The following is a 4,661-nucleotide window of genomic DNA, read 5'->3' as shown; positions in this document are numbered from 1 at the left end:
GAGGAAAGAGGAGGCGTTCAGCTTCCTCATAGTTCCACACCTGCATGAAGCAGCCTCACCCTGACAGCTTCAAATCACTGTGTCAGCTGATCACTTCCTGTCCTGTGATTGGCTGGCTGGACTTCATCCTGCTTGCAGGGATTTGAACACTGTGGACGTCCAGTTCATTGAAGAGTTAAATCCATGGAGCAAAGATCAGCAGAGGGTTAGAGATGAGTTTGTGCAGGGATCATAAGGGCTCAGAGTCATGTGGAGTTTTCATGATGAAAATATAGACGGAGATTAAAGAAACACATTTTCACTGTTTGTCAGAAAGATTCTAAAAGGATCATAAATGAAAAAGCTCCAGTGAGTCCAGGGCCCTTCTTGTGCTGCTCTGAACCCAGAAGAACGATAATACAAATGAAACCTGGTAGATGGACGGACGTGTTGGGCCTTCCATTAGATAGAAACATGGAGCAAACATGTGGCCGGTCCATCGGCCCAAAAGGCCCGTATGCTAGATTAGCAGTCCAGCCCTGACACAGAGAGTGTAAAGATAATAGTCAGGACCACAGGCCAGTTCAGACCCTTTTTAATGTTCAAGAATCCCTAGATTTTATCAGAGCACCCCTAAAAACAACCATGTTAATAGCAGTAATAATAGCATATTTCAGTGTTTCTTTCTGGAATTATCTTCAAATGTTATATTTTCTTACCTTGTCTCTTGACGACAGCACAGACAGACTCGAAACACCAGCTTCAGATGTCATCAGTCCATTCAATGGGCGTTATTAGCAGTAACCAGTTCATAGATGTGGGCCAGTAGGACCTGCTACACCTGCTAGTTTGTTCACAAGGTTGTTCTCATCCATCCAGGTGGAGGATCACTAACAGGAGGATGGGAAGACTCCAGAATCCACTCTCACTGGATTCTGGTGGATACAGCAGTGTTTACAGGTAAGACCATTTAATTGGACAGCACTTATAGAGTTTATCATCCTCGTACTGACCCAGGGTCAGTGTGAAATACAATCCTAGCTGTGTGAACAAAGTCTGGCTCCTTTAATCCTGCATGACAAACCTCAGGATGCCGGTCAGCTAGAGACTTTGAAGTTTCGTAGCATTGGGCCTGATGATGGTGTGCAGAGCCTCTACTTACCTTCTACACTGTGTTTTTGTTACTAATTTATTCATAAATTAGTCATAATTATATTCAGAGCATTCAGAGCAATAATTCATTCAGAGCATGTGCTGACGAACTGACCGGAGTCTTCACTAAAATCTTCAACCTTTCCTTGTCATCAAACACTGTCCCGCCCTGCCTCAAAACCTCCACCATCATCCCCATCGCCAAGAAGACAGCTGTGGCCAGCCCAAACGACTACAGGCCTGTTGCACTTACGCCTGTAGTGATGAAGTGCTTTGAGAGACTGGTCTGTCAGCACATCAGGGCCGGTCTGCCTCCCACTCTGGACCCCCACCAATTTGCCTACAGGACAAATCGTTCCACCGAGGACGCTATCACCATAGCGCTCCACACTGCGCTGAGTCACCTGGAGCACCGAGGAAGCTATGTGAGAATGCTCTTTCTGGACTTCAGCTCAGCATTCAATCATATCATCCCGGAGATCCTGGTCCAGAAACTGTCTCACCTGGGACTCTCCACTCCCATCTGCCTCTGGATCAAGGACTTCCTGACAAATAGACCACAGTCTGTCAGACTCGGCCCCCACCTGTCCAGCACCATCACACTCAGCACCGGGTCTCCACAAGGATGTGTTTTGAGTCCCCTCCTGTTTACGCTCTACACATCCGACTGCTCCCCTACCCATCTCTCAAACACCATCATAAAGTTCGCGGATGACACCACAGTGGTTGGACTCATCTCAAGGGGGGATGAGTCGGACTACAGAGATGAGGTCAACAGACTGACTGAGTGGTGTTCAGTTAACAACCTCCAACTGAACACCACGAAAACTAAAGAACTTATCTTGGACTTCAGGAAGGGCAGAGCAGACCCGGCCCCACTTTACATTCACGGGAGCTGTGTGGAGAGGGCACACTCCATGAGGTTTCTGGGCTTGCAGATCTCTGATGACCTCTCCTGGACTGCAAATACCACGGCGGTAGTTAAAAAGGCCCAGCAGCGTCTCCACTTTCTGAGAGTGCTCAGGAGGAACAACCTGGAGGAGAGGCTGCTGGTGACATTTTACAGAGCCACCATAGAGAGCATCCTAACGTACGGCATAACAACATGGTATGCAGGGTGCTCAGCTGCAGACAGGAAAGTACTGCAGAGGGTCATCAACACAGCCCAGAAGATCACTGGCTGCTCTCTGCCCAGCCTGGAGGTCACTGCAAACTCTCGGTACCTCAGCAGAGCTGGCAATATCATCAAGGACCACTCTCACCCCAGCAACCAACTGTTTGAACTATTACCGTCAGGCCGACCGTACAGGTCACATAAAACCAGGACAAACAGATTCAGGGATAGCTTCTTTCCCAGAGCTATCACCGTAGTAAATAAGCACAAAAACAACTGAACCTATTCCATACCGTCACTGTCATTATATTATGCTGCTATTCATACTGTCATTATATTAATGCTACTATCCTGTATATATTGTACATACTATTGTTTGAGTACTTACGATTGTTTTTTTGTACTTTTTATATTTTACATTTATATGTATTATTGAAACTTGCACCAAGGGAGTGGCACTCCAATTTCGTTGTACTCTGTACAATGACAATAAAGGCTATTCTATTATAGAGTTTATCATCCTCGTACTGACCCAGGGTCAGTGTGAAATACAATCCTAGCTGTGTGAACAAAGTCTGGCTCCTTTAATCCTGCATGACAAACCTCAGGATGCCGGTCAGCTAGAGACTTTGAAGTTTCGTAGCATTGGGCCTGATGATGGTGTGCAGAGCCTCTACTTACCTTCTACACTGTGTTTTTGTTACTAATTTATTCATAAGTTTTGCACTGTTTGTTGTTGTTTATCAGTCGGGTGTAGACAGATTTCAGAGGCGCAAAGAGGAGCACTGTTGCTTCATCCTTAACACTTTAAAGCAGAACTGGATGGAAATCAAAGGTCCTTAAAAGCTTTTTCTGCTCCCCGACCCTCAAAGCCAAACTTCACCCATGAGAGCTGATGGATACGATTATTAAAAAGTGACGTTATCAGAAACAAAGGTGAGCAACAATATTTAACATGTGCTTTTACATAACTGTCGTTTATATAGCCGTCTTGTTCATAAACAGAAGTTTCATTTATCGGTGTGGGACTGCTGAGTCACCTCACTTCATTCATTCTCCACACGATGTTCATTTACAGAAACCTTTCAGAGAAACTGATTTCTCTACCAAAGTGTGAACCAGTGTTTCCATAGATTACTTCTTATAGGAAGGTCTGTGTTTGTCCTGTTTCTGTTCCTCAGGTTCAGTAAATATCAAACACTTCACTCTCACATATATTTTGTGTTTGCCCTGCGATAAACTGTCCTGCTTTTGCCCCGTGGCAGCTGGGACAGGCTTCAACCCTGAAGTGGAAATGTTGTATTCCAAGTATGTAATCTGATCATTTACAAAGTCAAAGTCTCTCATCAACATGTAAGCAATGATTATAAAAATGGGAAAGCAGACATAAACGTGACATATGAGGACAGCTACATGTAGTGTGTTTGCAGGTCTATCAGCACATAGAAGAGTTAAAGTCTGATTCAGTGAACCCTGATTGGTCCAGTCTGTCTGGATAAATTCAGTTAGCTGATCTGTGACCATTTATTCACACATTTTCTTAACTAATGATTCAGGATGACAGAGGTGCTGGATATGTTCAATAAATACACCTTACAAAAGTCAACAACAAACCTGCATCATGTACGTTGTTGTCCACAGGATGAGAACATCCAGATGATCAAAGTGGAAGACTGTGGAACATGTGAATGCATGTTTGTGTGTTTATGCCTGTGTCTATCAGAGGAGGCTGGAGGCTCTGAAAGGCTCCCCCACCAGTTCCTGCTGAATCAAAGCAGCAAACTTGATGCTACAGGCTGCATTTTATTTAATGGTAGAAAAATAAGGTTTCATATAAGTGGGTAGCAGATGTTATTACCCATTTGGAGCCCACTTCTACTATCAGAGATTTCCTGGAGACGATGCAGAGGGCTTATGAATTTATGCTGACTAAGAGTGAAATCTTTTTGTGCTCACAGCACTTTCAGTTCAGTTGAATGTCATGTATGTAGCAGCATTTCACATGTTTGACAACTGCTTCCATGATTCATTCAGAGCTGTTTAAAGGCACATAATCAATATGTTATTTAAAGATTGCTGTTGTTCTTCCTTCTGTCTGGGGGAAAGCAGAAGTAAGAGTGCGGTGGTCGCCTCGCTCTGTTTGGTAAGAAGTTCTTGATTCTCTGACAATGTTCAGTTTCCATTTATGACCTTGTTGGACAGTAATTAAAAGTATTTTTGTTGTTTTCTCCTGTCTCAGTTATTTCAGAAATGCAGTGTTTGGAGAAAGTTTCTTGCCATCTTTGTGGAATCATAAAAAGTAGTACACAGTGAGTATTAGATACAGGTTTAGTATGAAGTTGTTATCTTAAAGTATTTTTGGAACTGTGGGAAAAACACACGTAGTGTCTCACTTAGATACAAAAGTATTGGGAGT

At 43.8% G+C, this 4,661-nt stretch overlaps 1 long non-coding RNA gene across 1 annotated transcript; it reads right to left on the bottom strand.

The window, feature by feature from the left end:
• Positions 1-260: 260 nt before the first annotated feature.
• On the bottom strand, positions 261-3,961 carry LOC120736761. The gene is made up of 2 exons (XR_005696602.1): positions 3,860-3,961; positions 261-914 (listed from the first exon to the last, which is right to left on the bottom strand). It is a non-coding gene; the product is annotated as an uncharacterized LOC120736761 (long non-coding RNA).
• Positions 3,962-4,661: the final 700 nt, after the last annotated feature.

This window comes from Simochromis diagramma, unplaced genomic scaffold (assembly GCF_900408965.1).
Source record: "Simochromis diagramma unplaced genomic scaffold, fSimDia1.1 OVJJ01000057.1, whole genome shotgun sequence".
NCBI classification, from domain to species: Eukaryota; Metazoa; Chordata; class Actinopteri; order Cichliformes; family Cichlidae; genus Simochromis; species Simochromis diagramma.
Note: the sequence above shows the minus strand (reverse complement) of the source record. Positions and strands in the feature narration are given on the sequence as shown.